Raw genomic sequence first — 14587 nt, 5'->3', positions numbered from 1 at the left:
CATCCATCAAATCTGCCGCTCCCAATCGGACACCTAGGTGTGAACTGAGAAATGGCCACATCCGCGGGAGATCCCGCTTACTCTCTCTTTAGTCCCAACCCCTTGTCCCTGTCAAACTATTGGGGACCGCAGACTTAGCACCTTTTGGGGGCGTCAGAGTTTGACAGTGGAATTGGGATCTAGCATCTCAGGGGCTCATATCGCCTATACAGGATCATCTACAATTCAGGTTAGTGCAAGTGATTTCCTGACAGATTATGAATCTGACTAACTAACCATAATTTCTTTCTGTAATTTTTCCTAATTTTAATAAACCTCTATGGTTTTGACTTTGAATCATGTCCAGCAAAGGTTTCTATTTGAATTTTAGGGCCTCTGCCCTCTGGGATTAACATGGCCCCGATCCTGCATATCAACCTTTTACTTAAAGTGTTAAAACTGTTAAAACATGGTCACACCATCACCCTTACCACAAAACATATACGTTCATTCCAAGCATGAAGAATAAAAGCAGAATATATTCAGAGAAATTAAACATGCCAAAAATGAGTTAGTAATTTATGAAAAAATATATTAGATTCTATTGAATCTTAATCAGATTAAAAACGCTATGGTTTAGCTTGTGTTCAAACATTTAGAAATGTTATCTTTGCTGAAATACTCAATGGCATAGAAAAAAGTATCCAGCTTTAAATATCTTGTTCCTCTTGATAACTTTGTCTTCTTAAAAACGTATTTTTTACTTACAACTGGAGTTGTAGTTATGTTCTGTGACCTGCCTTTCCCCTTGGCTACTGGGTCTGGCAGATGTCACAACTCAAATGTAATAACGTATTACAGTTGAGCAGCTATGCTTCACAACTCGCCTGTAATAAGGACATTAGGGACGGGCTTTTATACACTGATTTTAGTTTCACATTGATTATATGAAGTACAAGGAGCAATCCATAGACTTTTTGAATGATGATATAACTAACCCCTTAAAGTGGGCAAGAACTAACTTTGATGTAAAACTTGGAGGCCAATTTCACTCTTAAACGCAGATGTATAAGTACTGTCGATTATTTCAGCAGAAACACTGAAACACATTCTCCAGTACTGTGCTCTGCAGTTAAATATATCTTGAAGGTATAGGGCCCAGAAAGGGCCTGCCCTGTAGCCTGTTACAAGTTCAACACTGCCCCAGGTTAGAAACATGGGTCACAACTTTAGCTACTTAATTCACTGATGGGGCCACTTTCATTTTGGTGCCCTGGGCAATTTTCTGTTCCAGTCCGACCCTGGTGCTGGTGGCTACTGCTACTTATAACACGGTCATTGGTCGCAGCATGATTCTCATTCAGGGCACAGGTCTTTCTGTCTGTACAAGTATAAGCTAAATAAGAGGAAAAGGGTAGAACCCAGAATATCTCCCACTTAAGGCTCCTCGATATACCACAGTATGCTGGGACGGATGAACTGGAAAAATTCAGGAATCCTCAACTTGGGAAATGTAATCAGGAACTCAGAGCAGGTCTCCTAAATCAGGTGTCCCTTATTGTAGGACTTTGCATCCTCTTCCACCTGGGGGGCTTCATCATAGAGCTGCACTTCTCAAACTTGAGGCTCAACCTCAAAGAGTGAGTACTGTTAAAGGGATTGTTAGAAACTGGGTGTCTAGTTAGCAGAGGTTTGCACACTGCCCAAGTAGGGACTAACAATGCTAGTCAGGGTAGGCTATATACACACTTTAAATTAACCTGTGCTCACCCTCTGGTAGCTTGTCACAGAGCAGGCAGGCTTAACTTATGAGGCAATGTGTAAAGTATTTGTGTTTGTTTGCAGGTTATATAGTGTGACTTATCACCCATGAGGGTATCCAGGTGCTGTCCAAGGGCACGGGGGAGATTACGTGATATGCCCAGAATCACAGGATGCTTTACTGATGCTGAGACTCGAACCAGGATCCCCAGCTCCCGAGTCAGCAGCTTTGGCTCTGTGCTACATCCTCTCCCACATCTGTGCTACACACACACACACAATAACACAATGAAAAAAGCACAAGAGGACTCCACACAGGTTTAGAAAAATAGAGAATAGTTATCTGAGTAAAACAAGACCAAACAAACACAAATCCAATCAGTAGGAGTCAAGATATGAATCTTTAGAGAATAAATGCAAAAATAGTGCTTAGAAGTCAATAGTGCCAAAAGGTTACTTGCGGTCGTGAGGGACCAGGCAAATCCAAACTTCAGGCTGCCTGCGATGGAGGGCAGGCCACTATGAGACTCACACAGGTCCCGCTGAAAAAGTACCTTTGATGGAGTAAAGCGTTGATGCTGAGGCCACGATGCGCCGATCATTACCACTGCAGTTGGGTCACAGCATCGTCATTGTGCTCCATTGAGATACAGGCAATGCGTTGATGTCGAGCTACGCAGAATGTTGTAGTCGGGCCGTACAGTCTGTCGAACCACAGTCATCGAACAGCCTCTGCATCGGCGTCCAAGGGCAATGGGTAGGTTTCAACCAGCACAATAGTGATGATGCGTAGGTGTTGTAGACAATCAGCTACAGAACCCCCTACTTGGCCCCAGTGCTTATACCCAAAGGTGCCTTTGAAGTGAGAGGTTACTTCAAAGCAGCTCCTCGAAGTGCACATCCTCTTTCATCCAAGCATCTGCCAGGCTATCTGCTGGGGGGAGGGTGATCAGTCCTTTGTGTGAGGACAGGACACAGCCTATTTTGATGTAAGTGTGAGCTCCCACTTCCCCTTCGTACCCCGGAAGTCTATCAGAAGGCCTGTCACTCTCACCCTTCCTGTGTTTCTGTCTAGAGGGAATGAACAAAGTGTAGCTGTCACCCAGCCCAGAGGTGTGTTGGAGACAGGCTGCAGGCACACAGATGTCAGACCAGGAGATTTCCACTAAACGGAGAAGCCCAAATCCACAGGTGTGAAGCTGGACCCCCAATCTCCCAAGAGGTAGCACCCTACCGAGCATATATATATAGATAGACTCAAACGTAGGTAACTCCCCCCCCCCCCCCGGGGAGCAGCGAAATGTGTAAAGAACCACCACAAAGGAAGAGGAGACTGCAATACTATCTTCACTGCGAGGGCTGGTCAATACAGGGGACTGAACTCTCTGCACAAACAAAAAATAATAAAGAAAGGAAAAGAACAAACACACAACATTTAGTAGGTCACCAATATCATGAGCAATTTGCCTCTAAGTTCTTAATCTCCTTCCTCCCCCTACATGTTCTCTGTGTAAGAACAAATACTCACTAATCAGACTTTGTCCCAGAAGCGGGTAGCATCCACTGTTAAAGTCACTCCCATCAGTTTGTGGCATATAAAAGTTCAGTCTGGCATTAAAGAAACTTTTCTCCTCGGAAGGTTAAGTCCACTTGATTTCACCAAAGTTTAAATAGAAAAAAAATATTTCTTCATCAGTGCACTGACCTGATACACGATGTCTCTTCAGAATGATCACGAGGTGCAACTTCCTTCAATCATAGCCATGAAATTTTGGAGAGTAAATAGTAATACGAATACGGTGGTTCTTGGACAACTCACTATTTCTTGAATGTCCAAAGTGAAGCGAGGCACGAGTCAGCCGACTCGATGCTGAATAAACTAATCGTTGGTGAGTTGATAGAAAATGTTCCACTTGTAATGGGAGGGGAAGAGGTGAAGCATTCTTTGGCGCAGACGCCGAATAAAGGAAATGACATCACTCTGCACAGTCCCGTGGGAAAAGGAAACAACTAGACCATACACGGCACGTTTAACGAACAGGAACGTAGGAAGGAGGAAACAAACAATGGGGAGAGGTTCCAAGCCCAAACAAGAACAGTAAGCCAAGCGCCAATATCTGGGTGAGACTGCCTTTTATACTCTTCTCTCCAGACAAGGGCGGTAAAGCCACGTTTTTGCCATCGATAGAGAAGATCCTTGTCATTACACAAGGAAGGTGCTACCTTGTCTAGCGTTGTGGTATGCCTCATGGTGTTTTTTATGTGTGTGTGTTATGTGTACCTGCTACAGGCGACCGCACATGCCGCTCGAGGCGTAACAGTTCTCCCACCTAACAGCCTATTTACCGGGCGGGGTTTTGAGGGATAGAGTGCATGGAATCTTCGCGCTAGTAGAAGAGAATGAATGTGGTCAGCAGGTTCCCATGATCTATCTTTTGGAAAATATCCCACCCAATCAATGAGATATTGTAGTTTACCTCAATACCTTCTAGAATCCAAGATACGTTTAACTTCATATTCTAGTTCTCCTTCTACGCGCAATGGGGGAGGAGGCGGTGCAGAGCTGGATAAGGGATCATATACCTTCAGAGGTGTGAAACAGGATGAATTTGAAATTCATCAGGTAATTCTATTTTCATGGTGATGGGATTTATCACCTTAACAACCTTATATGGCCCAATGTACCGAGGTTGTAGCTTTCTAGGCCCGCCAACTTGAGATGTTTTTGGCTAACTATACCTGATCCCCTATAGCATATACTGAGGCAGGCTGTCTATGTATATCGGCTTGTTTGTTCATGATTTCTTTAGCCTGTTGTAGCTCTTGTTTTGCATGGTTCCAAATCTGCAAGAGTGTGGTGTGATGTAACTTGACTTTGGGTATTTCTGCTAGCTTCAAGGGTATGTGAAGGGGGAAGAACTTAGGATGATAGCCAAAGGAAAAGGGTGATATATTAGTAGCAGAATGTGTGGTGTTGTTATATGCGAAATCGGCCAATGGAAGCGCCTGAATCCAGTTACTGGTCGTAGTGCTCAATAAACATCTTAAGTACTGCTCTAGGGTTTGATTATTTCTTTCTGTTTGTCCATCAGTTTGGGGATGATAAGCTGTGGACAAAGGTTGATCTATATGCAGTGCAGTACACATACCTTGCCAAAATCGTGACACGAACTGCATCTCACACAATCACTGATGGTAAACCGTGTATCCTCACCACTTGTTTGATGAACACTTCTATTAGTTCTTTAGCTGTAGGTAGTTTTCCCAGTGGTATAAAGTGAGCCATCTTTGTTAGCATATCAACTACCACAAGGATAGTAGTACACCCCTGTGTTAACAGAAGGTCTGTTATAAAATCCATGCTAATGGAATGCCAGGGTATGTGGGGAATAGGCAATGGCTGCACCAACCCAGTAGGTGCACAATGAGAAGACTTTTGTCTAGCACAGGTACGACAAGTTCTGATGTGCTCTCTTGTCTCTGTTGTCATTCCTTTCCACCAAAACCAGCTTTGGCATGTTTGTATCATTTTCTGTTCTCCAGGATGTCCTGCTAGGGGGAGTTTGTGACATCAGTTTAATACTGTCTGGAAGAGTTCTGATGTAGGCACAAGAAGCCTATCTGCATGATAAAACGTCCATTTCCTATTCTGTTAAAGGGATCTTTTAACCAGTCCAAGGGGTCTAAGGATGAACAGGCTAAGGTCAGTTTCTCAAGGAAAGCTGTGTTGTCATTGTTTCTTATATGCCCTAGTCCTATTACCTTATATGAAGGAAGTATTGGAACACTGTGTTTCACTGTTGTTTTGCTTTCTTTGCCCAACCTTGCTAGAGAATCTGCTTTGCCATGTCATTCCCCAGTGCGGTGTGTAATGATAAAATCATACTCACTAAAGAATAAAACCCATTTCATCTGTCTAGGTGTAAGTGCTCAGGCTGGTTTGAAGAACTGCAGGTTTCTGTGATCAGAATAGATGGTAATAACATGCGGAGACCCCAATAAATGATGTCTCCATTCCTGGAAGGCAAGCTTGATGGCCAACAATTCTCTTTCTCTTATAGTATAGTTCTGCTCTGCTGGTAAGTGTGTTTCGGAGAAATACACTATAGAATGAAGGCAACCAGTCTGGGTGTCACGTTGAGACAACACACCACCTACAGCATACTGTGAGGTGTCCGCTTCCAAAATATAGGGTTGTGTATTGTCAGCATGTCGTACAATAGGAGCAGAAGTTAACTTGTTTTTAAGTGCCTTGAAGGCGTGTTCGGCTTCATCCGACCACACAAACGCATTAGCCTTACATAATAACTAAGCAAAAAGTGTAATGATATCTGAGAAGTGGTCAATGAACCTCCTATAGAAGTTCTCAAAGCCTACAAAAGACTGTACTTCACGCACATCACTGGGGCTCGCCCATTTTATGATGGCTTTGATTGTAGTATGATCCATATGGATTTCCTCAGGAGATATAATAAAACCTAGGAAATCTACTTGCTTAGCATGAAATGTGCATTTGTCTAGTTTTGCAAATGGTTGATTCTCGTTGTGGCATTCTAAAACCTTTCTTACATGATTAATGTGTTCTTTCCCAGACTTTAAGTAAATTAGTATATCGTCGATATACACAATCAAAAAGAGTCTAGGTATTCCTGCAGGATTTTATTAACAAAAAATTGAAAAGCTGCTGGGGCTTTGCATAACCCGAATGGCATTACACAATACTCGTAGAAACCAGATTTAGTACAAAATGCCAACTTGCACTCGTCCCCCTCCCTCACCCGATCAAGTGATAGGCCCCTCGAAGATCAAGTTTGGTAAAAACCATGGCTCCTCTCACCTGACCCATAAAAACGGAGACAAGAGGAAGAGGGTACTTGTTCTTAATCATCACTTTATTGAGTGCTCTATAGTCCAAACAGGCTCTCAAACTGCCTTCACGTTTAGGTATAAAGAATATAAGAGATTACACAGGCGAAGTAGAGTGTCTCATAAAGCCTCTTTTCAACATATCTTGTAGATACTTAAGGAGATACTCAGTTTCAGGATCTGTCAAGGCCTAAATACGACTGACCGGTAATTCTGCTCCTGGCACCAGGTCTATCCTACAATCAAAAGACCTATGCGGAGGCAAGGCTGTAGCTTTTGCCTCATCAAATACTCCCTTGTAATCAGTATACACAGAAGGTAATGAAGGGCTGCTCGTGCACTTTACACAGAACAACATAAAGACGTTTTCCATTCTACAGCTTCTTGATAGCAGTGTAACATACAGTAATGAGATCTCAAGGTGACTTTCCGTGATGCCCAGTCAATAAGAAGATTGTGTATTTGCAACCCAGGGGACTCCCAGTATGGCTCCAAAATTAGGCGTGTCAATTAAGTCAAATCTTATCACCTCGGAATGTCCGTTATCACATATTAGAACTATGTCTGAAGTTTGATAGGTAATCAACCCAGAGGATAGTCCAGTACCATCTACTGCTCTCACGGATTCTGGCTGTTCTTTATGTATGAATTCTACCCCTATGGACATAGCAAGCGTGAGATCTAGAAAATTCCCAGTTGCTCCTGAATCTAACAAAATGGGTAATGTTTTTCTGAGTTGTGAAGGCATAACCAAGGTAACAAGGTAACCATGATGGTGAAGTGTTTAGGTACCTGAGCTACTGTGTTTGCTAAATACTGAGAGCTCATGTAGTTATCTGAACTTGAAAGACCGATCTCCTTTTACTTTCAAGTTTGTTAGTTTTCTGACTATGGGGCATACACAGCTCTCACAGCGGATGTCTTAGGGGTGGTTCTAGGTTTTACGGCACATTCCCTAGCAGAATGTCCCCCTTTTCCGCAATATAGACAGAGATTCAGTTTTTCTCTTTTTTATCTCTCTTCCACTGAAAGAAGTCCTCGGATGCTATCTATCTGCAAGGGTTCAATGCCTTCTTTTGTGTCTTTAGTATCTTTTTTGTCTCCACGGTACATAACCAGTTGTGAGAACTCACCACGCTATTTCTCCCCTTTTCTTTCACCCAGTCTATGATCTAGTTTTACCACTAAGTCAATAAAAGAGGTACAATCCTCAGGGGATCTACAATCTGTGATAATATGTCCTTTAATTCGTCTTTTAGCCCTCTATAGAAAAAAGAGGTTCTTTTGTCTTCAGGCCACTGTGTCTCTGCTATTGATACGATTGAAGGTTGTAATGTACGTAAGCAGATCATTAGACCCTTGTTTTAGTCCCAGTAGCTTGTTATCACTGGCGTGCATAAACGTGTGTTGGGCAAATAGACTCCGCATTTTTTTTTTTAATAGATTAAAATTGTACAAAATGGGATCATCATTTTCCACCAATGGCACCACCCAAATAGCTGCATAACCTACTAGGTATGATATCACAAATGCGACTTTAGCTGCATCTTCTGGAAAAGAAGCGGATCTACAAAGAAACTGGAGGTGACATTGGTTCATGAAAACGCTGTATTTAGCACTATCTCCGTTAAATCTCTCTGGCTTGGCTAAGAGAACAGGACTAGGAGTTACGACAGTCAGACTAACAGGTTGTGTCCCACTCTCCCCCCTGGTGTGGAGTTTAAGGTAGAGGATGGAGGCACTGTAAAATGTGCAGGTTGTAAATAGCTTTCCTATTCTTGTGGGATGTGTCTAATGCTCGGGACTCAGGGAATCTATGCGACTTGACTTCTTCTAATTCTGACTGTAAACGCTGATTCTCCACTCTAAGATTTCTGAGTTCAGTTTTAGGTTTACTAATGCGGAAGCTAACTCGTTCATGGTGGTATTCTGTTGTCCAGTGGAAGAGGTGTTATCCATTAATGGATCAAATGCACCTCCTTGGTCCATCTTAGCTCAGGTGGAATTAATTTTATGGGCTTGGCTTTCTGTCAGACCAGGAGATTTCCACTAAACGGAGAAGCTCAAATCCACAGGAGCGAAGCTGGACCCCCAATCTCCCAAGAGGTAGCACCTTACTGAGCACCTATATAGACAAACTCAAACGTAGGTTACTCCCCCCCCCCCCCGTGGAGCAGCGAAATGTGTAAAGAACCACCACAAAGGAAGAGGAGACTGCAATACTATCTTCACTGCGAGGACGGGTCAATACAGGGGACTGAACTCTGCACAAACAAAAAATAACAAAGAAAGGAAAAGAACAAACACACAACGTTTAGTAAGTCACCAATATCATGAGCTATTTGCCTCTAAGTTCTTAATCTACTTCCACCCCCTACACGTTCTCTGTGTAAGAACAAATACTCACTAATCAGACTTTGTCCCAGAAGTGGGTAGTATCCAGAGTTAAAGTCACTCTCAACAGTTTGTGGCATATAAAAGTTCAGTCTGGCATTAAAGAATCTTTTCTCCTCAGAAGGTTAAGTCCACTTAATTTCACCAAAGTTTAAATAGAAAAAAAATATGTCTTCATCAGTGCAATGTCCTGATACACGTTGTCTCTCCAGAATGATCACAAGGAGGTGCAACTTTGTTCAATCACAGCCGTGAAATGTTGAAACGTAAATACTAATATGAATACAGTGGTTCTCGGACAACTCAGTGTTTCTTGAGTGTCCACAGTGAAGCGAGGCGTGAGTCAGCCGACTTGATGCTGAATAAACGAAACGTTGGTGGGTTGATAGGAAATATTCCAATCGTAATGGGAGGGGAAGAGGTGAAGTGTTCTTCGGCACAGATGCCGAATTAAGGAAATGACATTACTCTGCACGGTCCTGCGGGAAAGGGAAACAACTAGACCGTACATGGCACATTCGACGAACAGGAACGTAGGAAGGAGGAAACAAACAAGGGGGCGAGGTTCCAAGCCCAAACAGGAACAGTAAGCCAAGCGCCGATATCCGGGTGAGACTGCCTTTTATGCTCTTCTCTACAGACGAGGGTGGTAAAGCCATGTTTCTGCCATTGATAGAGGAGATCCAGGTCATTACACAAGGAAGATGCCACCTTACCTAGCGTTGTGGTATGCCTCATGGTGTTTTATATGTGCGTATGTTATGTGTATCTCCTCCAGGCGACTGCACATGCCGCTCGAGGTGTAACAACAGAGCAAAGTTAAGATCAAGGAAATGTCCATTTTCTAAAAGTGTCATTTCTAAAATAGTAATGTCAAATCCAACTCTACCACTAAAGAGAATTTATTGTTACCATTCCAAAGATATGAACCATGATTTAGCTACTCCTTTCTAATCAGGAATTACAGCTTAAAGGTGTTTTAAGGAATTCCCAATGCTAACCTATTAGAGCAATAGGCCCCACAGTAGTGAAAAACGAATGTAGCTGTTTGTCACTGACATTTAAAACATGAAAGTACATGTCCTACCTTTTACTTACACAGTACACCGCTCTTATGGCAGCCTAGAGCCTACCTCATGGGTGACCTATGTGTAATAAAAGGGGAGTTTAAGGCTTGGCAAGTGGTTTTAAATGCCAAGTCAAAGTGGCAGTAAACTGCATACACAGGCCCTGCAATGACACGCCTCAGACTGGTTTGAAAGGTTACATGTATGGTGGCGCAACCAGTGCTGCAGGCCCACTAGTAGCTTTTAGATTACAGACCCTGGGTATATGGTATATCACTTTACTAAGAACTTACAGGTAAACTAAGTATGGCAATCAGGAGTATACCAATGTCACCATGTTTTAGGGGAGAAGCACATGCACCTTAGCACAGGTCAGCAATGGTAAAGTGCTCAGATTCCTAAGGCCAACAAAAAGATACAGCAAAAAGTGGAGGTAAGCAGGCAGAACGTTGGGGGAAGACCACCCTAAGGATGACAGGTCTAACACGCCTAAGGATGACAGGTCTAACAGGGATGAAGTAGGTCAGCATGGATACTATCACTAGGCTAACCATGCAATAGTACGGTGTGAGGGAGTGTGAAAAATTAATAATATTTCCTGGAGCTGGGTGTAAAGACTTTATTGCAGGCTTCTCTTGTTAGGATTAAAAATGTAAGGTACAAACAGTTTTGAAATCCCTCTGTATAAGGACAACATGCTTCAGAACATATCAAATGCCCTAAAAGGCAAGGCAAGTCAGGGGCTTTTCTAAGGACCAATGTGTGAATTCACTGCAAAACACCCCATGCTTTTTTAGGTCTATGTGACATTAGAACAAACTAATACATTCTGTGATTGAAATCTTTAGAGCCCCTCCCCCCCAAAAAACACACATGTGATACTAATCATTAACAGTGACATCTGTTGACATCTGGGATACTCTCATAATAAGGAGAATGCTCATCGGAGACTTTGTTGCCCAGTAAATTGAAGCCTATGATATGTCTCAAAAGAGTACATGTGTATGCATAGGGAATCAAATAATTTTCAAAGCGGTCAATAGGGTAAGGACACGTTAAGGCTTACCTGTGTTAAATGGTCCACCCGCTGGCAAACCTAGTTGTAGAGTCTCACTAGTCCAGTGCAATATGAATGAGAATGCAGATTATTTACGTCTGAATTCACAGGCATCATGTGAGAGTTGAGAATGCAGTGTAAGGAATGCATCACCCCGTTAGACAACTAAAGACTGGGCAGTGTGTGCTGAAGCACAGTCAAATTATACCGTGTCCGCCTAGAAAAAATACACTGTAGTTGCAAAATGTGTCCGGTGACTCAGTGATCAGTTACTTTGCAGAGATGATATGTGCGGGGATAGACATATATGTAGGGCTTCATTCATAAAAGTAAACTTACATTTATGTGTAAGTTAACGTTTTTGTTTTATATTCACAAACTACGAGTTTATAGGAATATTAAGACTCCAAAGTTGGGGCGGATAACTCTGCACATATAAAGAAAGGTCTGATCCATTTTATGTGCGGAGTTCCCCGCCCTGACTGTGCAGTTTCTGAAGTTGAAAAACGTACTATTAACTCATAGTTTGTGAATAACAAAAAAAAAAGAAACTTTCACAAAGGTAAACTTACACTTTTGTGTATGAGGCCTGTAGTGTCTGCATAAGACAGATAGCTTGTGTGCATAAGGCTCAATGAAATAAATGCATGTTAGCCCAGAAGAGCTAGACCACGGCTCTGGCAAAAGCCCTACTCAGGTAGATGACCTGCGTGCAACCCCCGGTGCGCACTGACAAAGGCCAATCACTGCTGCACAAGCCTTCAGCCCTGAACAGAATAGAGTTGGGTCAAATGTCAGTAAAAATAACATTTTAATCTGCTGCAGATTCGTAAAATGGCGCCAAAGATATTAGCAAACAAAAATTCAATTTCCTATGGAAACTTGGTCCTAAATATAAATACGCAGTGACGACTCTTTAAATATCAAGCAGCTGAAGATATACCATGTATATTTGTACACATCCACCTAAACCATGGGTCTCTTGGCACAGAAATAACAGATGTTTTTTGTTACCTAACTCAAAATCAACCTCAGAAGGATGGAAGGCTGAGGAGACTCACCAGGATTCAAACATGTGACCAGGAGGTCAAACAGAGATCCCTGGAGTGGGTGCAATAGTCTCCTCGGCCACCAAACCGGCTGCCAAGTGTTCTGCAACTACAATTCAGTAGAATAATAAAATATTGCAAACTCTGCACCTCTGCATACTTATTACACGCACACAGTAGATCAACGATTAGAGAGACAGTATTGATTGAAAGTTTCTCATCCAAGCATTTATTTCTTAATTAAGCAGTGCCTCAGCCATTACATTGAGATTTACTAATGTTCCACGTATTTCTCCAGTATATAAATTGTAAACACTTCATGTCTTTACTGCTTTCGATCGAAAGAGCTGTAGTGAAGCTGCCATTCATATGTCAGCAGAAACAGAATACATTTTCACAAGGCACAACAAATCCTCTCAAGCCGAACCATTAACCCCAGCTCTCACCAGCTGGACTACACCACAAAAGGAAACTTGCTGTGTAAGCTCCATCAGGCCTCGACATGAAAGAGTAGCCTTCGAAGGAGTTCTTATTGGTTGGTGCTCACTTGGTCACTGATTAGAGCACATACCTGCAAGCCCTGTATCTGGACAGGGATAGAGGAAAACTAACAGTATGTCGAAAGAAGAAGACACAGTGAAGGAGACAACATAATTATGAAGTGAGTCGGAACTAATATTGATTTTTTGGTTCCATACCCATGCGCTGGAGGTAAGAGTGTTGGGGTGGCTGCAGCACCCCCAGAAATAATCAAGCTGAAGTTCAGAAGGTGAATGAGCAATAAAGATGCCTTTACATATTGTGTGAATCCTGTCACATTTGCTGCACATTCAAAGACAAAGGTCAAATATCAGGATATATATTTTCTAACAAATTGCTGCTCATTCAAAAACTTGAGTGTACTTTTATTTCTCTGACTGCAAAGTGAGAGGATTTTGTATAAGTGATCTAGGCGACAATAATTCTGGGGTAAAGGAAAGGAAAGAAAAGGCTGTAGAGTGGCATTTTTTTTCTACCATACAACAACATATAAATATCGGGAAATGAACTATACACGCATTTCAAATTATATCAGCAGGAAGGAACACATGAATGAATAATTTTTTAGTTATTCTGAAGTGTGGCACATTTGCAACACTTGATTTTTCACAATTCCTATACTTCAGTGATATAACATTAACGGCAGCACTCCCACTCTAAAAATTGTTCCCACCACCACCGGCTTCACAACTCCTTTGCTTCGAAAACCTTCTTATCTATTTTATTAATTAGTAGTGAGTACAGGACACAATCTCTGCAGTTAAATAACAGACAGTCTGCCTAACTATCTCAATGCCATTTTACAAAAGGAGAAAGATGATAGGTTGCATAAGGCATGTCTACATAGCTGCCAAGTGTTTACATGGCATTTGTGACTTCTTCAGTCCGTCCTAGCTTTTTAGTCCACAGCTCTTTGCTTATTCATGAACATTAACTTACAATATTAAACATGAGCCTGCAAACTCCGTAATGCCATATATCTGCTAAGGGTGGCTCAAGGTGACATGCCTGACAAGGGGCACTTTGCAGCTGTGTCATAGGGATTTGATATTATGCGTTCCTGCTGAAATCCACAGTGGTTGACCTGGCATGACGTAATATTAAATAGGAAGTATGTAATGGCACATTATGTGGAGGGTGGTATGACAGGCTCACAGGGTAGGTCAAAAGGCTACATTTAGTGTCAGGCGTCAAGTTGGCTTGCCAACACATCAGTAACTCTCAATAAATATTTTCTTTCTTTGTCAAACCTTCCCCTTATATAAATGAACAAAAAGGCAGAAAGTGTTTTACAGGGAGTAAGACCAACAACCAGCAAAATAGACCCTTTTTTTAGGTAACCATTAGCCATGCTATCCCGCCCAGACATTTTTTTGAATAACAAGTGGTACATGTCGGTAGATCTGATTTTTGTTTTTTAGGGGGTGCACACAAGGGGCCGCCGATAAAACTGGTGGGGCCATCTACACATCAACAGGTTAGACTACAAATAAATATTCTTCTACAGCATGTACCTGTAGTGCTGCCTCTGCAATCTTTCGCCATGGGAAATACAACATATATATATATATATATATATATATATATATATATATATATATTATTTACTGGCGGTCGCCAGTAGATAGTTATAGTTAGGACCGAGTTTCCATAGGAAATCTGAAAATTCTATTTTGAATAACTTTGGCGCCGGTTGACGAATCCTCGTGAAATTTTCAAAACTAATGAGGCGCTCTGCTCAGCTCCTACCCTGAAAGTCTCAGGGTGATTCGTCAAGCGGGGGCTGAGAAAAAAGGGGGGTCCCAAAACGCGTTTTCCCCATGCATTTTCCCATAGGACCTTTAGTCGAAGGTACAGCCCGAACGGCTGAACAG

Source organism: Triturus cristatus, chromosome 4_2, assembly GCF_964204655.1.
Source record: "Triturus cristatus chromosome 4_2, aTriCri1.1, whole genome shotgun sequence".
Lineage (NCBI taxonomy): Eukaryota > Metazoa > Chordata > Amphibia > Caudata > Salamandridae > Triturus > Triturus cristatus.
Note: the sequence above shows the minus strand (reverse complement) of the source record.